Source organism: Parasteatoda tepidariorum, chromosome X1 (assembly GCF_043381705.1).
Source record: "Parasteatoda tepidariorum isolate YZ-2023 chromosome X1, CAS_Ptep_4.0, whole genome shotgun sequence".
Lineage (NCBI taxonomy): Eukaryota > Metazoa > Arthropoda > Arachnida > Araneae > Theridiidae > Parasteatoda > Parasteatoda tepidariorum.
In genome coordinates, this window is record NC_092214.1 from 5663919 (window position 1) to 5691208 (window position 27290).

Here is a 27290-nt window from a genome sequence, read left to right on the forward strand (position 1 = left end):
AAATCTTAGTTTGTTCCCCTAAAATGTTCTAAAGTATATATGTATATGGGAAAAGGCAATGCTCATAACTTTATTAACAAACATTTATTGACATATAGGGCATTTCACATAGAAGAGGATGCCGTCTGCCTCGCCAGCCTTCAATGACATTCGCTGCGAGGGAAGATGCACAAGAATGACAATCTAATCACTGTTTAGTTAAAGGATTAGGATGTGCGCAATGGGAATCATGATGAGGTGCGCAATGATGTGCGTGCGCATAAGGCAAGGAATACGTTTCATATATATATATATATATATATATACAGGGTGACAATTATTGAAATATAAGAAATAAAACCGTCGTAACTTCTGAGCGGTTTGCCTGATGAAGTTCAAAACTCGTTGTTAGCCGCAGGGCATGATTGAAATCAATGTACACATGCGCTCGCAACTTGTTCCTGTCAGCCATTTGCAAGTGAAAATGTCACTATACAGCGTCTGATCGTATATCGCTTGTGAAGGCCTTACTATGTGAGCAATAACAGCCCGATTGGGGCTCAATGTCCAGTCACAGAGTAATCGATGCGATATTCGTTGTCGGCACGGGCACTACTCCAAAGTGCCCCTGATTTCTACAAGATGTGGTTCGTGCAAGACGGAACTCGGCATCATGGGACAAATAGAGTGTTTGGTGATCTGGAGGAGCAATTTGGGGTACTGCATCTGGGGTATCCAGAGACCACTAGAATGGGAGTCACTTGATCGCCATATACTCCGGATTGGAACACATGTGATTCATTTTTGTTAGACTACATTAAAGACAATGTGTGTAGAAATAACCCTAAATCTATTGTTGAGCTGAAAACTGCTATGCAGGAGGTCATAGACTGCATCGATCCTCCTACTCTTAGGCGGATCATGCAGAATTCTGCTATCCGTCTGCGCCACATCATAGCCAATGATGGAAGGAATATCGAACGTGTCATAACCTAAATACGAATATCTGTAGTGAGAGCCGTAATGGCTCAGGTTATAGAGTGTTCGCCTTCCAATGAGGTGAACCAGGTTCGAACCCCAGCGATGGCTAGTCAATACGATTTTCGCATCCGGCTATCACCGACCACAGTGCAGACGCAAAATATCCTCAGTGGTAGGCGGATCATGTGTTCGAGTCCCCTTTCCGTTAGGCTAACAGAGGGAGGTTTTCCTCTTCATGTAACGCAAGTGCGGTTTAGTTCAAGAAGTCCTCCACGAAGGCAAAATTTCTCTCAATACTTCATCCAGGAGTTCCCATGTCGTCTGAATTGGTTTTCAAAATTACAAGGCTACAGAGTTCAGCATCAGTTGTCGTGGACCCAAAAACTGCGTCGGCTGTTCAACGACTGTTATAAAAATAAAATATCTGTTGTGGAACTGTGATGGCTTAGTCAAATTAAGTATGTGCATTTAGTAATTTTTAAATAATTTACGTTTTATTTCATATAGTTCAATAATTGTCACCCTTTTTTTTTATACTTTTTCTATATGATATCTATGCCGAAACATTATTTAGTTGCGTTTAAAACTCCAGGAACAAAACAGCTCTAAATTTTAATTCTGCCATGGAGGAAGGATAGATGAATTAATAAATGAATCATATTAGCTTATATTTTAACTTATATTTTACTTATACTTATTATTTTATTTATACTTATTATTTTATTTTAACTCATTATTTATACTTATATTTTAAAATAAATTTGAAAAAACATTCTAATGAGATTTGCATTTCTGGAAATCACTTATCAAATGAAAACTCTGGGTAAAGCATTTAACTACGTTCATACTTTTAAACGGTCATGCCACGCTATCAATTTCTAATAAAATATCACTAAGAAATAATAAGTTAAAAGTTTTTTACGAATGGAACCACACTATTGAGTTCAAAATTTACTCATTCTAAATAGAATATGTATCTCAAGGTTACACGATTTCTCAACTCCCCACACTTTCCTTTCTCCATTACCATGGTTTCGACAAATCTTGTGTTTTCTTTATCAGCAATACGTTTCAGTAAGAAGTTGAAATATACTGGCTGGGGTAGAAAACAAGATTAACCGAAATAATGGCAACGGAGGGAAAAAGTGTGAAAGGTGGGGTAAATGCAGTAATACGGTTAACATCTTTTTTAACTGTATTACTGTATTCGGGATTTACACTACTGTGGCGTCAATCTAGTGATAGACATAGTTAAAGCGAGAGACGGATTTAACGGTATTTAGAATACATTTCAGGCTAAATTCTAATTTTCAAAGGGAGAATAAATATTATCAAAGAATTAAGGAATAACTAAAAAGTTTTTACTTTATACACTAAAAAGATTTTGTGTCATTTCTAACGCACTTCAGATTTTGTCGGTAGTTTTATAAACACTAATTTTTAATTATACTGTAAAATTGTATTGCTATTGTTTAGTTAAAAATCTTTTAGCTCAATATATTAGTTAAAAAATTTTTGACTATATTTAGGAAATACGTATTTTTCCAATATTATAAATGTAAAAAATTTATACCAAACTGAAATTTTTAAAAGTGAGAAATACTTCTAAATATCCCAATCAATCAATTTGGATGGATTCAATAATACCTACCTGAGGTGTTTACTAACAAAATTATAAATATGTAGTCAGTTATTTTCATAAAAATTCGCTTTTTTTTGCAAGTCAACACATCTTAGATACAAAATTTCCCAACTGTAAATAATATTTTTCGAATTTCCAATCAATTCAAAATTGCCTTGAATCAGTTTCCGCGATGGCATTCCAATTGGAGGATTAAGTCTTCCTCGGAAGCGAAATAATTACCTTGACAACAGTTGATGCATAAAATTTGAAATAGAATTCTCTACTAATGAGAAATATGTCAAACAGATTTTCTTCAATGTCATTGTCAAGCGTATCCACTATCTTGAATCGACAATTGCCATATGCATAATAAGACCCAAATTTCTGCCGCTAATATTAGAAGATTACTGCCTTTTGGTAACTTGTATTCTCCCTTTGCATAATTAGAAGCGAACCTGAAGAGTATTCCAAATACCCCTAAATCCGTTGTGAGCTTTAACTAAGTCCATCACAAGATTGACGCTACAATAGCGTAAATCCTCAATTTTAACAAAGATTGTTATCTGTAACACGGCAAGATGATAATTCCAAAGATTGTCACACTTGTTATCTGTGTCTTCGTCGATTTTGTTACTTTAGGTACCACTTTATTTATTTTATATGTCCGGTATTTTCATTTTATGTTTACATTTCATGTTAAAACAACCAACCGAAGGAGAAATTTATGTTTATGTTATGTGTCAGTTGCGTTAATATGTCTTAAGATAATACTTGTTTTGATTTTGCATTCGGGTTTGTTTTATTATTTTTTTTCTCCTTAAAAATGTATATCATATCAATGCTATGTTTATTTTAATTATTGTTATTATTGAAAAAAGGTATTTATATTATTTAAGAATAAATAACGATGATTCAATAAAAATTTCGTTAGAGAATAGCCGCCTGGTGAACAAGGTCACATTCCTTTAAAGATTTGTGATTCTTAATATTTTTAAAACAGTGCAAAATTTTAAAAAAAAGTAATTTATTACATTGCATACATATTCGTCCAACACAATCCATACCTTACTCTTGAAGACAAATAAAACTGTGTGTTGTTCAGTTCTAAATATTAGTTTACATACGTCTATCCGCGCAGCTTTTATCTTTTCATTGCATTTCTAACCTCACCTAAACAAGCAATATTTTCTTTTCCCCAATTTGTCAGTTTGTTTTTTAATTTATTTAAAATTGGCATTTTTTTAAAACATCTATCTTAATTTGTCCCAAAAGTACTGTCAAATATCTCAAGAAACCGACATCGTATAAAAATACACGTGAGAAATATTTTTAAAGGATGCAATCAATGAAAACACACAAAAGCTCCTGGGGGTGAGGGATCAACTTCAGAATTTTTAATTTGAAACTCCTTTTATTTTTGATGAGGATTCCCCAAAAAATAAAATACCTCACTTTGCCTTACCAGTTTTTATATTTCAGTTCACAGATGGCCGCTTTAATTGCGAAATGAAATAGAGATTAAAATTGTTTAAAATACAAATATCTGGAAGAAGTGTATGCCAGATTATAAAAATATATAAGCAGACTTGTTTCTTGATTTGAAAAACCTAAATGATACCAATTTGACCCCCTTCGTTACCCCTAAGATTCGGGTAACTTGGGTGCCATTGCTTTGGGTAACTTGAGTGAGTTTTTTTTCGGGGGGGGGGGGAATGGTTGCTATTGGTTTGGTTTTTCAAAATATTAAGCGATTCTTTTTTTTTTCAAGGTAATTAGTATTTCTCGAGATCTCAATTTTAACTTTTATTCTACTTTCATTTTGCGATTCCAATGTCATATCTGTAAACCAAAATGACAATACCCGTCAATCACGTTATTTCTTTTCTGGAGAAGTCATATCTGCAATAAAAAATAGGGGCTACTATTTCAAATTTTGAAATTGTCTCGATCCTAGTTTGTTAGCATTGGTTGCATCTTTCGAAATTACTTTCAGCTCGTTTTTTTGTTCTTCTCGAGATATTTATCAGTTTCAATAATTTTCGGACTCCCTGTATAGTATAAGAAACATCGTAGAAAAATCTATTAGAGATTTCAAGTCTATGAATTAATATGGCATTTTATATCATTTCACTCGAGTGATCCGTTTCAAAAAGAATTCATAAGCAATGTTATACAAAGAATAAATTGAAATATTGATTAAACTTAAACGGGACCTTTTCCATTGGTATTTTATTCTTATGCTAATTTTTTCGAGAAAAAAAAGCTATAAAGAAACGATAAGCACATTCTTCAAAAGGGTCCAATTTTAAAAAAAAATTTTAAGCTTTTAAAAAATAACATGCACTTACCAGCAATCATTTCCTCCAATTTTAAACTCTTAAGAGATCCTCTTTTAAAAACTGTACGTGCAAAATTAAGCCCTCCTTACTTGTAAATCATACAAAGTTTCTATGTTTTTCTAATACACTTCACACAAATTATTAGAGTAGATGATGAATAATAAAGAAAATTCTTCGAACGTTAAAGTAAACGAGATATTCAGATTTCTACTGATACTCTAATTATTCATTGGCTGTCTATCTGTCTGAGAAATGAATCGGCTATCTAGGGACTATTTAGTTAATGATTTATGTTTAAAACAAATGTTTTTTCCCGATGTATAAGTACGAAGTTGTGTGATGTTTGGCGAACAAAAAAGCAAAATACGTTCGGACCGTTAAGTATCATCAAACTCAGAAGCTTTATCTCGAGACAATTTAGCCTCAGAAAATATTTCATTCCTTTTCTCACAAATCAAGCGATTTGGGCTAATTTTCTCTTTTATTAACATTTCCTAATAAAAAAGTTCTTATTGCTATATACATTCTTATTCAAGGGGAGCACTAATGTAGTTGGTTATAAACTGGTTTTTTTTTTAATTAGCTTCATTTTTCGCCTACTAAATATTTTACTTACATTATTTCGCATTTAACTATATTTAATAAGATCGGATCTAAATACACAGAGAAAAAAAGTATCGCCAAAACCAACAGAATATGGTAAAATTTACCTTATTTTTATCTCTATGGGTACATCAAGAGGCAGAGTAAGCTTTACCGAAGAACTTTGATAATGACATTTGGTACACGACTGTTAAAAATTCCGAGCCACGTTGAAACAAAAAATTGGTATTCATTTGCTGGATATATAAAATGGAGCTTAATTTTACCATATTTGGGTATTTTCACTAGCTCCAAATATCAGTAAAAGGTTGCACCAAAAATAGGTGTTTTAAAGAAGCAAAACACCTATTTTCGTTCATTTTTTTTTTCTTTTATGAAAGTAGAGGAAGGTTGCACCATTATTAGGTATTTTTAAAACGCTCAAATGCAGGTCAAGGGTGCTATTTATCGTAACAAAACTATTTACCATAAATGGGTTATTTTAAGATATGCTTCTAACCATTTATACCGCCAACCAAATTTAACAAGACATCATAGAAGAAATGAACTTTTTAGCCATTTAAATAGCAAATAGCCATTAATATCCACCTTTACTTAGCAAACAAGTCATCTACCTACCTAAATAAGTTGAGACTTGAAACAACATGCATTGGTCGTCCTGATACACCCAGATCGAGTCGTGAAAAAAACATGACGCTGTAAGCAAATATCGTTCAGTTTAAGAGTCACAGTCAAAGTTTTGCGTCTTTTACTAAATTTTGGTGTAGTCAGTTGCGCCATAGAAGAATTTCTTGATCATACTTTACAATTTATGGTGTAACTAAATTAGAATGATCTCTAATTTAACTAAACTTTGGGATAATGAGAAACTTTGCACCAAATACTGGTTAAAGATTTACGGAGATTTTTTGCAGAACTGAAATATTGTATTAAAAAATGTGGTAATTTAATCATAGTACCTTTGAGTAGGGAATAAATACCATTTATTCGGTTAAATTTACTATTCAGTTTTGCATTTATACTAAAAGTGTGGTAATAGGAACTATAATTTTGAAAACCAGGATTTCCGTTAAAACAGTTACGCTGTGGACAGAAAAATTACCACATAAATATTATGAATACTGTATATTTTTATTTTATTAGCAGGTTTTTTTTAAACCAATAATGTCTTCCCCATACAGTACGATAATTTCACCAGAATATTTATCACAACTCTGAAAGTAATCAGACAACTCATAGACTACGAATTTATTATCTTAAATTTATTTCAAGCAAATTAGCGCAACTAGAGAGAAATGCCCAAGAATTTTTATTAAAGCTTAGATAAGGGACAAAATTTAACGTCAGCAATCTTTAAAGATCTTAATGTGTTAAGATAACATCTGGACTTAGCAAAAGTCGATTATCCATTAGACGAATGCTTAGTTATCAAGGGTAAAAATAGTTAAAAGAAGTTTTTTGAAACTCTACTTCGTATGGTTGAGGACACTAAAGATTTATGTGTATTCCAAACTTTCCACAAATCACTCCGAGGAGACTATTTTAAATAAAGAAAAACCAATGTGAAACCGTCTTCTAGATTAAGTAGACGAGAAACTTCAATTTCTACTATTCATTTGCTGTTTATCTATCTAAGAAATGAATTTGCTATCTAGGCTAAAAAGCTATCAGGGAACTATTTAATTAATGATTTATGTTCAAAGACAGCGGCTTTTTTTCGATTGTAGTGGTACGAAGCATTTGGAATGTTTAGCGAACGAAAAAAAATGTCGAATACTTTGCGATCATTAGTGCCTTCCGAATTGGAAGCCTTCTCAAGACAATTTAGAACCAGAAAATATTTTATTCATTTTCTTACACATTAAGCCATATTCAGTTTCTTTTCTTTGTTCGCTGCCATTTACAATTAAAAATATTTTCCTTGTAGTAAATTCTCATTAGGAGGAAAGCTCACCCTTATTGTATCGATAAAAATATTTGTGTTTCTGAGTTGATTTGTTACTCTAATGGTAAATAAAAACGAATATATTTTGCTTTCAACATTTTAATCGGCCACTGTGGTTTTTCTAGTTCTGTATCTGACCTATAGGTATCTATATTTGGTTGGCCACTACTTTACGTTTTATGTTTCAAATCAGTTTTGTTTATTCTCATTTACGATTAATAAACTTGAAAATGGGAACCTGTTTTTGAGCAACTAAAATATGTCGACTGTTTTTTTTTTTTTTTTTTTTTTTTTTTTTTTTTTTTAATTTTGCATATTTTATATTAAGCGATTCAAGCAATATTTTAGTCTAACTTTGGATAGTGGTGCAATTTTTAGAACCAAGTTCTAAAAATCTGAAACACATACATCCGGTGAATTCCTATATATTTCGGTACTATTCAATTTTGGTGAGCCGAAAAAAAGCCTGTTGTCTTCGTACTAATAGGAGAATATTATATTCGTATGACCACAATAAGTTGAACATTAAAAGCGTCAATAATAGCTTAGACGTAGACTTAGCGATTAGAGCTCCCAATAAAATGACCCAAAGAGGTTTTCGTTGTTTTTTTCTCCGTGTACCGCCCATGACTACACTGCTACAATCATGGCATCAATCACGAAATTGAGGAGCCATAATATACATGATCATCACTGATTCGAATCAAGTTATTCTGATCAGTAATACAAATCAAGTGATTTTGATCAGTGATTCAAATCAAGCAATTCAGATCAGAGATTCTATTCAAGTAATTCAATCACTATTCGAATTAAGTTTTTCGAATCACTGATTCGAATGAAGTGATTTAAACCATGCGATTAGAATCAGTAATTCTAATCACGCGATTCAATTTACTTTTTGAATTCGTCATTCCTCCCCCTCAAGTAAATTGTCTGTTGTAAATCTCCAAAAACAGCGAAAATTATCGTCGGATACCATGGAACAAAGAAGCGAGCCAAGTATCAGCAGCTGGCAAACGAACATTATGCTCATATGCATTACAGCAGTTAACACTAAGTATATGAAAATGTATGTAAAATAACCTAAATTTAAAACTGATTTATATGTTTAACAGAGTATAGATTTGTGAAATCTTTGGATTATAAAATATTGTAATTACCCTACAATAATGGAAGAGACACTTATTGAATTTTTTTAAAAATTCTCAAGAAGATTATTTTGTAATTTTAGAGTTGTTTAGTTTATGAGATTTTTCGTACTTATCAGTAACGGAATAAAGTTTAAAGCTTTCAAAGGTATGAGGGACCGACAGTAAATTATGAAAGAAAACAAGTTTTTTATAACACCCTATGCCAAAAAATCAAGCAATGGACTTGTAACTTGCATTGATTACTTTGGTTTTTATTTGTAACAACTGTAAAAAGGTTTCATAAGCTTAGCTTAAATATTTATGGAGATATGGACATTTTTATGAAAATTAATTTTTTGTCTTAATTTTGTTTGCCATAACTTTAAAAATATTCAGAAAAATTAAATTTTTTGGAGCAACCTAAAATTAATACTTAAATTGTTTTTGAAATTTTTTTTAAAAAATTCATTAAAAACTGCGGGAGATGCGAGTGTTTAAAGTATTTCTTTTATACTGCATATGTGAGGATAAATTGCAAGTTTTTTCATAATTTTGAAGTGAATCATATTTGACAACTATTGGAAAGTTTTATTTGAATATCTTAAAAATTTCTAAAATTTCAGTTCTTCTAAATAGTTTTTGTACTTTTTTAAGAAGAGCTCAAAACCATAAAGGATGTTCCACAAATTTCATTTTGTTCTTGCTGTCCGGTTGACAGCGTCATTTGGAATACTAAATAATAATAAAATTTGAAGAAAACCCCTGAGTTTGTTTTTAAAAAAAGTAGAAAAACTACATAGAAAATTGCTTGAAACTTTTTAAATTTTTAAGACATTCAAATTAGACTTTTTTCATTAGTTACCAAATGCGATTCACTAAAAAAAATTACGAAAAAATATTTAAGACATTTTCCGTGCATGCTCAGTGAAAAAGAACTACTTTAAATACACATATCGTGTGTAGTTTCGAGAGCTTCTTTCAAATTTCAAAGCAAAATTTTTTTATTTAATTTTGAATTGCTCCAAAACGTTACATTTTACTGAATATATTTTAAAGTTATAGCAAAAAAAGTAAAACAGAAAAAAAAAATTCATACAAATAAAAATATCTCTATAAATATTTAAGCGTGGTTTACGAAATTTTACGCAGCTAATGCAAATAAAACCAAAGAAATCAGACAAGTTTTCAGCTTATTGTTTGATTTTCTGGCGTAGAATGTTCAAAAATACTTGTGTTCTTTCTTAATTTATTGTCAGTCTCTCAAATCTCTGAAGGCTTTGCACTCTAGTTTATGCCATTTTTCAAACTTAGTAATAAACAACTCTAAAGTTAGAAAACAATCCTCTGAGTATTGCTTGATAAAATTAAAAATGTCAAAAACAGAAAGTGTCTCTTCTATTATTGTAGGGTAGCGTATAGCTTAAACAGAAATTTGTCAAATCTTGTGCTTATCAGTTAATTATAGCTTTGCTGAATCTTTGGATTATAATATATTGTAATGCATTTAAGGGATAACATTTTTATTTACTTGCAGATGAAACTTTTATTGCAGCAGGAAGCAAATAATAAAATCTGGGGAACTAACTTGAACTATTATTCTAAAACAAATGAAATTTTATTGCTAAATTTTTATTATGATATGAAATTGATACGGTGGTTGTAATTGGGTTTTGATTTTACTGTAAATGATTTGTCCCTGTACGCGTTGTAAAAGCTTCTTTCAATAAAATACTGCTATTAGATAAATGTGCTTTCTGTTACTGTAAAGTCTGTCATTATGCAAAACTTTGTTTTAGATTGAAAAGCTGAAGAAGTGTGCTTCTAATATTTAGCTGTAATAGATAGTAATTGAACATACTTTTGAGGATGTTCTGTTACGAAGGAAAAATTCGAGCTATAGGGAAAGTGATGAACTATTGTTTTTAAAATTTCTTTAAAAGAAGCAGATTTAAGAGCAATGTTTTTGTTCGATTAATTACTTAGAATTAAAAGTACAATATAGGAAAAAAATATAACCTTGCTGTCTTTTTTTTTCCTCCTTACTAAACGTATGCTCTTTTACAATTTTTTAGTTAAGTCTTCAATAAAATGAACAATTAATATAGGCAATCATATGTATCACATAATGAGTATTACTATTAAAATAGAATTGTTTACGTATTAATAATGAGGAAAATGGAAAGGTGATTGTCAATATTATTTCAAAAGCTCCAAAATATTTACTTTCTTGAATAAAGCAACTATATTCCTCGAAAAGCTTGTTTGCATCTTCAAAAGTAACAAAATTATTTGAGTTAACAGAATAATAATTACAAAATTGCAATCACATCGCACCTTCCTCTTTTTAATATTTCAGCAAACAAAAATTCCATAACCTGTGAGGTAGACAAAGTATATAAAATTTGAAACCAACTTATTATACATGTTTTTTAGTTGATTTAATGAAAAATGCTTTTACTAATATATTTAATTTATTGAAGATCGATAAATGAGTGGAATTTAACATTTAAAAATGTTTTTTCAGCGTTAAACTACAGGATTATGTGCAAGAGAAATAAACTACAGGATTATGTGCGAGTGAAAACATGGTTTAGCGCTAAACTAAATGAATTCAATTTTTAATCGATATAAAAAATTTGTTACGAAATTATACCACTGCTGTGGTGCTTCCAAAGACAATATTTATTAAACGTTAAGCTAAATAATTGGTTTTCTTTTAGATTAATATTTCTTTAAAACTTGTTTACATTATAATTTGAAACTTGGTTTAACCTTTCTCCGTGAAATTGGTCAGAACAAAAACATAAATCTCTATCTTTCATTTAAAATTTCGTTAATTGACACCTTGAACTTGGTTAAACGTCTTACTGAAAAATGGGTATAAAAAAAACTTTAATTTAGTTCAACGTTTAACTACAGAAATTGTACCTCTTATAGCTCCACGACACTGATAGAATTTCGCGCCAAGTTTTTTATTATACTGGTTGCAGCTAAACTGAAACTTATAGTTTGGTAGCTGTTTATTTGTGAATGTAAGCGCCTTTTTCCTGTGGCAGTCGAAATGGAAAGTCCCGTGTATATCAACTGTTTAGAGCTCATTCTTTTCTATTTACGTTATGCTACTTATAGTTTAGGTAAATGTAAATAAAATTAAAGTATTGTAGCAGCATGATAATTTAATAGAAATTACCCACCAATGAATAATAAATTTCTACGTTTATTATTCAAAATTAATGAAGCTCTTTATTTAATTCTACCCTCAGAATCACTCTTTTATCAATCAAATTTTGAAAGTTTCGTATTATTTCAAATCTAATCCGGTTTTTATTAAGCTTTTCAGCAAAAAAATTTCGTTGACACTCATTCTAGTTGAAGAAAAGATATAAAGCACAAATGTTCTTTACAACTATGCACTTTTAACAGAGAGAATTGCAACTATTAAATCACAAGTAAAGCTTGATTTTATAAATAAAACACTGAATATATAATTAATGAACTAAAGTTATCTAGATTGAGTTTCAGTTTTTAAAAATATTTTTTATTAAAATCCAATGTAATTTAATAAATTTAATTAACCAAAGAAGCTAAATTAACGATGTTTAATAATTTCAACATAATTTAGAATATTAAGTGGCGTTAAGAGTTTGCTTTAAGATTATTTAGAGAATAGAGATGTTAAGTAAAATTATAATACTTTTTATGTAAATAGAAAATAGTGTATTCTAATTTCCATAAGCCTTTGTTTTTTTTTTCTGTTAGGATGAAGAAAAGTTAATTTAATAACACGCCTTGCCTATGAAAATCTTAAACTATTCTTTGAATATTTTTACTTAAATACTTAGCAAAGTTCTTGAAACCACGAAAACAAATCTTTTGGCATTGTTTTTTGAATTTTAAGTAGATGTTATGAAGTAAAACTTTATTTTAAAGAAAACTATCCAATGCAAGTGGTTTTTCTAGGATTCAAAAGATTTAAAGACCTTCCCTTTCTCATTAAAATGAGAACAGATAGTCGACATTTTCTTTCACATATTTCCATTTGCAGCTGTTATTTCAAAACCTTGATTAATACTTTCGGAAAAGTTAAGAGACAAAACAAAAAAAGACAAATTAGGATTTTACCTGACATTCTGAATATTTAATGGAAAAAAAAGATAAAAAGAATCAAAAAGCTTCGGCAAAAAGAGATTGTACAAGGATCAATAAATAAGAAGATAAAGAGAAAACAACAAGAGGATTTAAGACAAAAAGTAGTGTAAATAGAAATAAAATCCGTCAAAATAGTCCGAAGTTAACTTAATAAAGAAAGATGTTTGTCTAATACTGAATTCTCAGAATAAAAAAAAAATAACAAAAATCTATTCCCTGATGAGAATAAATTGTTTTGTCCATAATTTGTGATAAATTATTTAAAAAATCAATCAGCAAGAATTTCTAAAACTAAATTCAATATTTCAATCCTCAAATCGCACATAACAAAACACATGAGCAGTTATTTTGGAAAGTGGAATAAGTCCACTTTTGGAAAAAAACGAGTTTAGTAGGTAAAGTAAGATATAGATATCCTCTTTTATATTTATGATCATATATTAAGCATTCGTGGTTAAAATAGTCAAACGATTTGTGGTTAAAAGAATCAAAAGAATTTTAGCTAAAAATATTCCATTAAAAAAAAAATTTTTTTGAAAATGGAATAAGTCCATTTTTAGAAAAAAATTAATTAATAGTAATTTTAGTAAGATATATATATTTCCATTTTTTATGTTTATAAACGTAATTCAGTGTAGCATGATTTGCGGTTAAATTAATAAAATGAATTTTTGCTGAAAATATTACATAAAAAAAAGGATTTTTTTCGAAAGTGCAAGTCCACTTTTGGTAAAAAAAACTAAATTAAAATCAATTTCAGTAAGATATATATATTTCCTTTTTTTACGTTTATAAAGATAACTCAGAGTAGCATGATTTGTGGTTAAAATAATCAAATGAATTCTAGCTACAAGTGTCATATCAAAAAATAAAAATTTGAAAATTAATTAATAATAATTTTATTAAGATACATATATTTCCTCTTTTTATATTTATAAACATAACTCAGTGTAGCATGATTTGTGGTTGAAATAATCAAATGAATTTTAGCTTAAAATGTTTAGCAAAAACGCTTTTTTTAAAAGGGGAATGAATCCAATTCTAATAACCAAAGTTTAAACAATATTCTATTTTCTTTCTTCAATTACTGCATACCTTGAAAATAATCGCTCATTAGGCAACACCATCGGAGAATAAATACCAGAATAGGACACACATTGCAAGTCTGCAATCTTCCCTATTTCGAATTAATTTATCTGCTTTTGTTTAGTATTCTTTCAAAAGTCCTACTGTTTCACATGTGTTTCCAATACCAATCAACTGAAGAACATACGTATTTCTTTTATAATATAGGGGAGAGTCGGGTAGCCCCGCCCAGCGGGTACCCCCCGCCCACAGTCAATTTCATATGTATAGAATGTTTTTTCAAATCAATGGGCCATCGGACATTAATTGTTGTATTAAAAAAAGATTATTTTCAAAGTTTCAAGTATTTATTCAGCTGTTAACATGGTAAACAATAGTTTTGAAAATATGTTGAATATAGTAGTCATAAAATTAAGAAAAATTGGTTGAATGTTTCGATTAAACTTCATTTTAATACTAAAAAAATAATTTTTTCTATACATACAGCATTAAAGTATGTAGTCTTAAGTTTAATTTGCACAAAGAAAGAAGTTTATATGTGAAAAATTGTTCGAGTAATTACAAATTTACAAAAAAATTGGATTTCGGGTAGCCCCGCTCACATGAATGTCGGGTATCACCGCCCAATTTTATTTCGTCGATAAATGTACGGTTGCAAAGATTATTATTTTATTGCTTCAAATTTGAATGTTATATGCATTTTTAACAACAAATATTGTTGTTATTAAATGATAGAATTCACTAAAAGTATATAAATATGTAATAAATAAAATAATTTTGTGATAAAAATGATAAATGAGGTTTATCTATTGTCAATACATTGGTCATTTTCATTTACACCTGAAAAAACAGTCAAAAAACATAATTTTTGTAACTGGGCGGGGCTACCCGACACATTTTGAAAAGAGCTGAAAAACATGTTTTTTTAAATTTCTATTTTTTTAAGTTAAACTATTCTTTTTTTGGTTTATTCTTTTTGCATTATTTAATTAGATGATAAAACAATAGAAACATACAAAAATGTTGATTATTACTCAGTATTATACAGAAATATAAGCAATACTCCTTAAGTGAGCGGGGCTACCCGACTCTCCCCTACTTGTAATAAAAGTGAATAAATTAAAAAATCTCAACGAGATTGTTCTCAATGAGCAATGTTTCCGTGTTTAGGCCAATAACAAAAGAAAAATACAGCAATAGGATGAGTTTACTGCCTTATATACAAACTATTTACCATGGGCAACATGATTTATGATTATTAATAAAATAAGTAAATCCTTTATATACTTGTCTACATTTAATTATTATTTTTTACATTGAAAGATCGATTCCAGTAACGTCAATATGTATAAAAATAAGAATTTAACTTTCCTCTTGTTCCTCTCTTATAAAATGTTATTATTGAAAGTCGTATAAGTCCTTTTGGATCTAAAAAAAATTTTTATTTTTCTTTGCGATTTTAATAATAATTAATGCATTTTAAAGTTTAATCATAATATAGTGCTAAAACACTTTACCAAAATTGGTTAACATTTGCCAATATTTTTAAATTCATTCAAAATCTAACCTTTAAATATCGTGATATGTGAACTCAGACTTATTCCACTTTCAAGAATAAGAGCTTTTACCTTAAAGAACAAATAAAATGATGGGAATTGAGATGAAAACAATATCAGTGACTTTAAACTTTGGAATCACACCCCAAATATCTAATTCAATTGTTTTCTTTTTCAGAAAAAATAATAAATTTGATACATATGTAAGAAAAATCTTATTAAATATGAAAGCACATTACTTGAAATTCTTTCGTAAAAGATATTTTTATCGTTTTTATTGAAGCTTCATTTGAACAGATAAACAAGATAATATCCAATTATTAAATTTTTTTTTTAACTTTTCTCCCTTGTGTTTTGGAAAACAACGAATATGATATGTAAGAGCATTCAAACTTTCTCAGTCACGGACAACCTTTAAAATTTGAAATGCAACGCAATGCATTGTCTTCACTATATTTAGTCAATTTATTGACGAAATAGCACAATCAAAGCAATATCGTTTCACTTAAAGGAACTTAGATTTCACCATTTAACAGTTTTGATTTTTGATCAAATTTTTCTTCACTGAGAAACATAAAAAAAGATTAAATGAAATTCAAGACTAATATTGCAAATCAACAATTTGTTATTTCATTATGTTTACCCTGGTATTTCTTACAGCCTGCATCTACAGTTTAGAACTAGCTAAACCAGGGCTCTGAAAATTTTTCCACTAAGGTGCGCCTTTAAAATTGAAAATTCAAATTGCGAAGTAATGAATTCACTATATTCAGTAAATTGAATAACAAAATAGCATAATAGAAGCAAGATCCTTTCGCCATTTTGAATTATGGGTCCTTAGATTTCACTGCTTAGAAAATTTAATTTTTGCTCGAATTTCTCATTAAAGATAGCAAAAACATAAAAAAAAGATGAAAATAAATTTAAAGCAAATATTGTAGATCCACAATTTGTTACTTTAAAATTTAGGCCCTGGTACCTCTTGCAGCTCGCATCTGTAGTTAAGAACCACTAAATCAATCTCTTAGAAATGGCATCAGTGGTTGTTGTTGTTGTTAATTTACGTCTCACTAGAGCTGCACAATGGGCTATTGGCGACTGTCTGGGAAACATCCCGGATGACCCGAAGACATGCCATCATAATTTTGATCCTCTGCGGAGGGGATGGCATCAGTGGTTAAGAACTCGCTAAAGCAGGGCTCTCAAAACTACTTTAGTCAGAAAGCACCTTTAAAATTGGAAATTTAAAGCAAAGTATTGAATTCACTATACTCTTTAATAGATTGAATGAAGAAATAGGATAATCGAAGCAAGATCGTTTCGCCATTTGAACTTGCACGACATTGGATTTCCCCGTTCATTTACGTTTTTTTTTTTTTTTTAAATCTAATTTCCCATTAAAAATAGCCAATTGTGCAGCTCTAGTGCTACATAATTACCTACCATTGAAGATAGCGAAAGCATGAAGACAAAAATGAATGCTGGGAAAATATTTCAAATCTATTATTTGCGCAGTGGTTGCTCAAGGGATAGAGCCATCCAATGAGGTGAAACGGGTTCAAATCACAACGATGGCTGGTCGAAGCGAATTCTTCACCCGGTTAGTACCGACTACACAGTGCTGACGAAAAATATCCTCAGTGGTAGACAGATTATGATTTAGAGTCCCCATGCCGTTAAGCTAACCGTCGGAAGGTTTTCCTCTTCATGAAGCGCAAATGCAGGTTAGTTCTATCAAAAAGTCCGCTACGAAGGCAAAGTATTTAATCCAGGAGTTCCCTTGTCTGATTTGGGTTCAAAATTGCAAGACTATGGAATTGAACATTGGTAGTCGTAAACTCAAAATTAGGTCTGCTATTCAACGACGATTATAAAATAAAATAAATCATAATTTTTTACTTTATTATTTTGACACTATAATATTTAGTACTAATAGCAGAAATTTAATGAGAAAAACGAGATTGTTATGATGTTAAGAACATGTTGCCTTTGAGCGTTAATTTGTTTTGTCACCCGAATGTTTAAGTTATTGCTAAACGATCATTTTGCTATCAAAAAATCATAATAGTTAAAATTATTTTTTTCCTTATTTTTGAAAATAAGAAATATATTTCTTTTTAAACTTCAATGTAATCTTTATTAATATTATGTTTAAAAAATAGTATGCTCTGCAATTCCGTGAAGTACAGTTTGAAATCATGTACTATAGTCCAAACCTCCTACCTGGTCTACACCCTAAATAAGCTCAAGACAATGTTTAATTATATTAAAAATCCAAACTTTTGAAAAAAGTAATTAAAATTATCAAAAAAATTATTTTGGAGGTTTATTTATTTAAACATGTTAACAAGTTATAAAACATGTTAAAGCATATATATATATATATGTTTTACTGAATTTCGTTATGAAAACATAATTTTCGTCCCTCAATTGGTTTATTTGAAAAAGATTCAACAGCGAGATTCTTTTCATTTTAGTTCTTTACCATTAAAGTCTTATCTTATTAAAAATACTTTAAAAGCTTCTCGAATAAAGAGGAATCTCCTTAATATTGCTCGGAACTATATTTTTTCATTTGGCATAATTTATTTTTAGTTGGAGTTTCTGTTGGCGTTGGCGCATTTATGCATTCGTCAAATCTGTTTTCAATTTGTAATCATCGTTAAGTTGGGCACAATCAAAAATTATAATTTTTTAAACCGATTAAGATTATATTTATGAATATGAATAAAACTACTTTTATGTACCCAGTGCAAAATAGCAACTGTCTGGCTTCTATCTATGAAACAGGGGACAAAATAATCTGATGTTAAATTAATATCTACCTTTAGATTATCTGGTTACAATTGAATCAGTACGAATTTAAACTTTCAGGAATGTTTTATAAACTTTGATAAACGTAAAAGCAAACTAACAAAAACAGATTAAAAAAACCTTGTTTTACTTACTACATAATTTATTTTCAGTTGGCGCATTTATGCATTCGTCAAATCTGTTTTCAATTTGTAATCATCGTTAAGTTGGGCACAATCAAAAATTATAATTTTTTAAACAGATTAAGATTATATTTATGAATATGAATAAAACTTCTTTCATGTACCCAGTACAAAATAGCAACTGTCTGGCTTCTATCTATGAAACAGAGGACAAAATAACCTGATATTAATTTAATATCTACCTTTTGATTATCTGGTTACAATTGAATCAGTACGAATTTAAACTATTAAGAATGTTTTATTGTTGATGATGATGTGGGGGATCTCTGCTACTACTCGCTTTTATCCCCCTTGCTGTAAGGTGTATTTTTTTGTGAGTTGAGTTGTAGGTGGTGAAGATGATGACGATGAGATGAAGAGAGTGTACGCTGTTCTTGAAGAAGCAAAGCAAATTTACTGTGTAGATCAAAATTAAATATTTTTCCAAAACACTTTTGGAGAGGTTGCTTTGATAAAATTTAAAAAAAAAACTAACATTTGGTGGTTCCAACACTTTTGGAGAAACACGTTCATCAAAATAAATTCTTAATAAATAGAAAACAAAACTCTTTTTCCCAGGCGCTCAGAGAAGCTTAAGCCAATGACTTAAAAATTTGTAACTGCATTTAATTAAGGAGTTTGAAATCTGGAGACTAGAAACGCTTAGTTGAAATTAAAAAATCCACTAAGTTTTTAAGAAGATTATCGTATTGGTCGTAGCTAAGAAGACGGTGAAGGGAGAGTGGGAAAACTCCGATTGAAGCGCGCAGCGCTTATCGCTGATGTTCAAACTTTTTGCTTTCAAAGAGGAGGTGGATAGCAGATTCTGGTTGTTGACAGTGGTTGCACAAAGGGGAGTCTACAAGCCCTATTTTTGCATATATTGCGTTAAGTTGGATTGTGTTGCTTCGGAGACGAGAGATTAAGATATCGTATTTTCGGTTTGGGAGTTGGTTGAGGGAAGTTTTGCAGGGTAATCAAAGGGGAAACGCTTGTGGTATTTTGAGTTAGTCCGGAGGTTATTGAGTTCGCGGTTTGTGTCTAAAACTGCTGAATATGACAAGTCTTCAGGTGAGATAAAAGAGATGGCTCGAGGGTCATTGGTGGCGTGTTTGGCCAGTTTATCTGCTGTTTCATTGGGGGGGATGCCAACGTGTGCTGGTGTCCAGGCGATCGTAATTGATTTCACCTTTGCACTTGCTGAAACGATCTCTTTTTGTAAGAGGAGGATGCTGTAAGGGGATTTATGGGTAGCCGAGATGAGGGCAGTGATTGCGGACTTACTGTCCAATAAAATAACGTAATCTAGATACTCGGTAGTGAGTTTTGTGACTGCTAACCAAATCGCTAAAACTTCTCCGGTGAAAACTGAATTAGAAGGATGGATTTGGGAGATATAAGACATGTTGTTCCTTGAGTTAATAGCCGCAATACCTGTGTTCGTATTGGAATTCGAGGCATCGGTAGCCAGGATAACAAAATCTTTCCAAAGGGTGTGGAGGGTTTATTGATAGAGAGGGAGGATTTGTTGTTGTTGTTGTTGTTGATTTACGTCGCACTAGAGCTGCACAATGGGCTATTGGCGACGGTCTGGGAAACATCCCTGAGGATGATCCGAAGACATGCCATCACAATTTTGATCCTCTGCAGAGGGGATGGCACCCCCGCTTCGGTAGCCCAACGACCTGCGCGCGAAGTCGAGCACTTTACGGTAGCACAGTTTAACGAGGACCAATACCGCACACCCTCGGTCCCTACGCAGACTGATCCAAGTGGGTCACCCACCCGCACACTGACCGCAGCCAGTGATGCTTGAAAAGGGAGGATTTCGTTGGGATTTTTAGTAGTTTGAAATGGAAGATCGTGTACATAAAGACAGAGGTTCGGGAGATCTGTGAGGAAAACTGGAATGTGGAAGGGGATGATATTGAATTTACTTATGCCTTTTTGGCTGAAGATGTCCTGAAATTTGAGGAAAAGGTGGGGTTTCTTTTTAAGTCTAGTAAAATGGAATTTATGCAAAAGGCGATTTATTGGGGAGTGAGAGCCAAGGGAACAGTGACGGAGGTAGAATTTTTTAGCTGCTAAAACAAGTCTGTGTGAGATTGAGGTAGTGCCGGCTTCTCTGTGGAGGATATGAATTGGAGTCCATCGTGGGAGGCCCGTTGCTGCGCGGAGGCTAGAGTTGTAGATTGTTTCAATTACTCGGAGATGTGATTTTGGCGCAGAGAAGAGGATTGGGCTGCCATACTCTAAGATACTTCTGATTGTGGCATTTACAATCTGAATGAGGTGGTAGGTTCGAGACCCCCACTGAGTGCTAGAGATGCAGCGGAGTGCATTAATTTTTTTTAAACATTTCTTTTTTAGGTATTGAAAATGACCGAGGAAAGAAATGTTTGCAGTGTAATGGATGCCGAGAATTTTGATGGAATTAACTTGGGGAATTCGTTCGTTAAAAATTGTTAACTGAATCGTAGGTGACAGACGTTTGTTAGAGAAATTAATAGTTGCACTTTTTGAGGGTGAAATAGCCATTTTCCACTCTGTGCACCAAGTTTGAATGGTGATGAGGGCATCTTGAAGTTTAGCAATAACCCTGTCAAAAGATTTTGCAGCATAGTAAATGTAGATGTCATCAGCGAACACAAGAATTTGAACTCCAGTGGGAAGGTGTTTGTGAATGTCTTTAAGGTAAAACATAAAAAGAAGGGGGGAGAGGACACTGCCCTGCGGAAGGCCCTGGGGTTGCTGGAAATCTTTAGACCGGGTGTTGCGCCAAGAGATGTAGAAGGTTCTATCGGAGAGAAAGTTTTGTAAGAAAAGTGCTGTTTTTCCAGATATGCCGACCGAGAGGAGTTTGGTGAGGAGACCATCAATCCATACGTTGTCGTATGCCGAGACTAGATCGAGTGCAACACAAACGATAAATTTTCTCCGTTCACGTGCTTCTCGTATGTCATGGTAGAGTATTGAGTGAGTTGTATTACAGTCACGAAAGGGGAGGAAGCCAGTGTGGGAGGGGGGGAAGATATTTTGCTGAAGGCAAAAATTAAGGAGCCTTTGTAAAAGCATACGTTCGTAGACCTTGGCGAAAGTCGAAGTGAGAGCAATAGGTCTGTAGCTGAGAATTTCTGATGGGTTTTTTCCTGGTTTTAAGATCGGAACGATTTTTGCTTGGGTCCATGAACATGGAGGTTGGGCTGTATCTTGAACGACATTAAAAAAGTTAAGGAGCTTAGTTGGGTAACGGGAGTGAATAAATTTAATGAGAATAGCCGGAATGCGGTCTGGCCCGGGTGCCGTGTTCTTTGTTCGACGAATAGCTGCTTCCAGTTCGGTAGACGAGAAAGGGGTATCCAAGTGGCTGTAGCCTGTACCCCAGAATGAGAAAGGGATTGGACAGGGGCTTTGAGCATGAAAAAGGTGCTCCCCAAAAAGGTTCGCTTGGGCGAGTGGGCAGGTGATAGCTGTCGCTTGGTGGGTTAAAATCAGGTTTTCGGAGGGAGCAGAGGAATTTCGAGTTGAGATACTTTTTAAGATTTTAAAAATGTTTTTTGAGGAACCTAAATTGGAACAAATTTTGTCCCAATAGATTCTTTTTCTGATTTTAATGTATTGGCGGAGTTGAGCGGAGTAGTGTTTGTATTTAAGCCAAAATGAGGATGAGACTTGTTTTTTAGCCTTACGCAAAAATTTGCGCTTTTGACCTAGCAGAAACGCGCATTTTTTATCCCACCACGGAGTCGTGGGATGCGGGGAAAATTTTGTAAATCGGGTATTATCTTTGACTACGGAATTGCAAGTATCTTCTATGTTCTTTGCGTTGAAGTTGTTATTTGACAGAGCTTGAGTGATTTCATTTTGTGCGTTTTGCAAATGGAGGTACGGGCGTGGGATGTTAGGGTTGTTTAAGGAGAATTTAACTTTGGTAATAATTGGAAAATGGTCACTATCAAAAGGGTCTGGGAAGACAGAGTAAGAAGATTTCTGGTAAAGTTCAGGGGAAACTAGGGTAAGATCTAATAATGACTGTTGATGATGTGGGCCGCCAAAGTGGGTGGGAGTATTTGTATTCAAAATAGTAATATTATTTGTTAGGATCCAGTCGAGAAAGATGTCAGCAGTTTGGGAGCAAGAGGCAGAGCCGAGGGCTCGGTGTCTTACGTTAAAATCTCCGACGATGATGAAGGGTTTCTCAATATTGGGAAGGAAATTTTCCAACCATTGTGAGGAGTAATTACCGTCTGGTGAATAGATATTAACTACCGTGATTTGTCTATTATTAACTTGAATTTTTACACCGAGGGTCTCAATTCGGGAAGGGGGGAGATTATGGAAATAAATTCTTTGAAATGGGATATGTTTTGAAATAGCTAAGAGGGTGCCACCACCTCTATGGTTAGGGGGGTCACGATCTTGTCGGAGAGTAATTTTATTTTTAAAGTTAATTTGATCATCGCTTTGAAGGAAGGTTTCCTGAATTGCGATAATATCGGCTTCTGAAAAGATGTTTTGACTCAGCCAGTAGCGTTTATTTCTAAGACTGCGAGCATTCCATTGCACTATATTAAATATCGGAATTGACATAGTTTATAAGAAATAAAAATAAAAGTTTTTTTTTTTTTTTAAAGTTTTTCTAAACGCCTGGGACAGAGTATGTATGTAGTAAGGTAAGAGTTTTTTTTTTTTTTAAATTAAAGCCTTTTCTTAAGGCACAAGAGATAATTCATCCTCATCGTTGTTCAACGGTATTAGAGGCATTGATAAGGAGTTGTCCATAGGCATAGGCAGATCTTGGACTATAGGGTGATCAGCTGTTAGGAGAGGATTTGTAGTGAATTGCACATAAGTTGGGGGTGAGTTCGATTTCTTCTTCTTTTTTGCCCGTTCTGGAGAGAAGTCGGACGAGTAGGATGAGATTTTTGTTTCTGTGATTGCACCCTGGGCAGTGGTGCTTCGTTGGATGTTAGTTATCGCGGGGATAAGAATATTATTTATGGAAGCAGTCAAATTCTCAATTTGGGCTGCCAGTATAGAAACTTGTTTTGCGCAGGTATTCTCGACTAGCTGTTGCATGGAACCCGCGAACTTGTTAAGTTCCGATTTTAGCTCTGCTCGGGTAATGTATTCTCCTGGCACAGACTGAGTTATTTCTGCGTATGAGGGCTTTTTCAAATAAGCTATTCTTCTAGCTTCACTCATCGGAACATGATGGGTAGACTTAATTCTCATTAGTTTCTCAAAATTTAAAAATGCAGGACAATCACGCTGAATTGGATTATGGTTGCCGTTACAATTTCTGCAGCACTGGACCCTAGTACACGGGCCCTGATGTTCGGAAGAAAGGCCTCCACAGTTGTGGCATCTGGTTGGGGATTTACAGTATTTATCGGGGTGGCCGAAACTCCAGCAGTTTTTGCATAGGGTAACGCTATCTTGGAAGAGTTTAGTCTCATAGTATTGATACCAGAGACGTATTTTCTCAGGGACAACAGTACCTAAGACATTGAAAAGGATTGTGGTTGTCGGTTTCCCTTGTTTTAAGAACCGACGAATTTCTAGAGCTTGTGTCTTGTTTTCTAAATTGAACTCCCGACTAATGTCCGAAACCGAAGTTTCAACAGGAAAGTTCCGGAGGATAAATTTGGTAGAAATACATTCTAGAAGGCATTTAGCCGTTACAGGAATCTCTAGGATTGTGTTAATCTTTAAGATGTGTTTTGCAGTTTCTAAGTCGTCACATTGAATAAGGAGCGACCCGCTTTTTTGGAATCTAATACTTTTAATTTTTTTTGTCGGTACAGAAGCATTTAGGTCTGCTTTAAGGCGTACTGGTGAGGTCTGAGGTATAGCACTAGATTTTTCTTTTGCTTCAATATTAAACCAAAAGTCTGCTGAGCCGTTGTTTTTAGCTTGAGCCAAAATATCTTCTATGGGCTCCTTGGAGCACCACTGGTAGTCTAGGAGATTGGTCATTTTGACCGGATGGCCCCCAAAAGGTAAAGAGTAAAAGTGGCTTACCTGTTTTTTGGTAATCCGAAAATAAGGAGGAAGTTTTTTAACATCTTACTTTAAATTCATAGATGCACGCTTGTCATCCATGCAAAAATAGGGGAATTCAGAAAATATTCGCTTGAAATTTAAAGGGCTTTTTTTTAAAGTTCGATTCAAACCCGCAAATTCATTATTTTTCTCGTTCGTCGGTTTTTATAATAAAGTAAGGCAGCAAACAACGATCCAAAAACTCGATCTCTCCAACGAGAGAGTCCGCCGAACAACCAAAGCGAGTTGATTCCGACCTGCCTCCAATCGCCAATTGCCAATGTTTTATAAACTTTGATAAAAGTAAAAGCAAACTAACAAAAGCAGATTAAAAAAACCTTGTTTAACTTACAAATTAATACCTTTTTCAACAATTCAGACGAGCAAATTTATTTATTGGTTATTGGTTATTGCAATTACATAAATTTTCAGACTTGCGTGCTCAAAATAGGCTTATAAGCCTTCGTTAATTTGAAGAGGACAGATAGCACAATAGGAGAGACAGCACCAAGTAGTACCGTCTCTACTCTCGAAAAGCTCAAATTTATGTATTGTTCATTTTTTATTGAAAGTACATACATTTGTAGACTTGAGTGCTCTATTTAGGCTTATAAACCTCTTTCAAATATAAGGACAGGTAGCACAATACAAAAGAACAGCACGAAGATGCATTCAGGGTAACAGTGGGATTCGAACCCGCTACCTCCACGCTCTGCACAGCTTTCGGCGGGTGATATCGCTCGAGCATGGAGGCACCCAAATTCCCTTCCTTCATTTAACTAAACTCTGGAATAATTAGAAACTTAGTACCAAATACTGCTCAAAGATTTACCAAACTTTTTTACAGAACTAAAAATAAAATATTTCAAGAATGTGGTAATCTTATCATAGTCTTATCTTTTGAGCAGGGCATAAAACCATTTATTCGGTTAAATTTACTTTTCGGTTTCGTATTTTAGCTGAAGGTGTGGTAATAAGAATTATAATTTCGAAAACCAGGATTTCCGTTAAAACCGTTACCTTAGGAACAGAAAAATTACCAAATAAATGTTTTTAATACCATATATTTTGTTTTCTTATTACCAGAATTGTGTGTGTGTGTTTTTTTAACCAGAAATGTCTTCCCCATACAGTATGATAATTTCACCAGAATGTTGATCACAACTCTGAAAGTAATCAGACAACTCATAGACTACGAATTTATTTTCTTAAATTTATTTCAAACAAATTAGCACAACTTGTGAGAAATGCCCATGAATTTTTATTAAAGCTTAGATAAGAGACAAAATTTAACGTCAGCAATCTTTAAAGATCTTAATGTGTTAAGATAACGTCTGAACTTAGCAAAAGTCGGTTATCCATTAGACGAATGTTTAGTTATCAAGGGTTAAAATAGTTAAAAGAAATTTTTTGAAACTCTACTTCGTATGGTTGAGGACACTAAAGATTTATGCGCATTCCAAACTTTCCACAAATCACTCCGAGGAGACTATTTTAAAAAAAAGAAAAACCATTGCGAAACCGTCTTCTAGATTAAGTAGACGAGATACTTCAATTTCTACTATACATTTGCTGTTTATCTATCTAAGAAATGAATTTGCTATCTTGGTTTAAAAGCTATCAGAGAACTATTTAATTAATGATTTATGTTCAAAGACAGCGGCTTTTTTTCTATTGTAGTGGTACGAAGCAGTTGGAATGTTTAGCGACCGAAAAAAAAAATTTCAAATACTTTGCGATCATTAGTGCTTTCCGAATTTTAAGCCTTCTCAAGACAATTTAGAACCTGAAAATATTTTATTCATTTTCTTACACATTAAGCCATATTCAGTTTCTTTTCTTTGTTCGCTTCCATTTACAATTAAAAATATTTTCCTTGTAGTAAATTCTCATTAGGAGGAAAGCTCACCCTTATTGTATCGATAAAAATATTTGTGTTTCTGAGTTGATTTGTTACTCTAATGGTAAATAAAAACTAATATATTTTGCTTTCAACATTTTAATCGGCCGCTGTGGTTTTTCCAGTTTTGTATGTTAACCTTGTTTTGTATGTTAAACCTTGTTTTACTTACAAATTAATGCTTTTTTCAACAATTCAGACTAGCAAATTTATTTATTGGTTATTGCAATTACGTAAATTTTCAGGCTTGTGTGCTCAAAATAGGCTTATAAACCTTCGTCAAGTAGAAGAGGACAGATAGCACAATAGGAGAGACAGCACCAAGTAGTACCACCTCTACTCTCGAAAAGCTCAAATTTATTCATTGTTCATTTTTTATTGAAAGTACGTACATTTGCAAACTTGAGTGCTCAATTTAGGCTTATAAACCTTTGTCAAATAGAAGGACAGATAGCACAATACAGAAGAACAGCACGAAGATACATTCAGGGTAACAGTGGGATTTGAACCCGCTACCTCCACCCTCTGCACAGCTTTCGGCGGGTGATACCGCTCGACCATAGAGGCACCCAAATTTACTTATTTAATTTATTTTTTATTGCTACGCATATATATGTAGGCTTTTGAGCTCATTGAGTCCTACAGTGACCACCATACTAAGACACGGTTCCCAGTAGAACACCGAAGTCAAGCATCACTGGCTAAGGTCAGTGTGCGGGTAGGTGACCACTTTGATAGGGCTGAAAAGGGACCGAGGATGTGCGGTATAGGTCCTAAAAGGGCTCGATTTCACGCGCAGATCTATGGGCTACCAAAGCAGGAAAATCATCTCCTATGCAGAGGAGGAAAATTGTGATGGCATGGTTTCGGATCATCCTCATAAGATGTTTCCCAGACCGCCGCCAATAGCCCATTGTGCATCTCTAGTACGACGTAAAAAAACGACTGCAACTACAACTTATGCTCATTGAAAAGAGG

General features: G+C 32.8%; 1 protein-coding gene across 1 annotated transcript in view; it reads right to left on the minus strand.

Moving 5' to 3' along the window:
• Positions 1–18648, minus strand: part of LOC107440096 (SCY1-like protein bma) — an 811210-nt gene extending 792562 nt beyond the window's left edge. Inside the window, exon 1 of the mRNA XM_071187972.1 lies at positions 18341–18648. The gene's annotated coding sequence lies outside the window, so the exon portion shown is untranslated. The remainder of the gene's footprint in view (positions 1–18340) is intronic.
• Positions 18649–27290: the final 8642 nt, after the last annotated feature.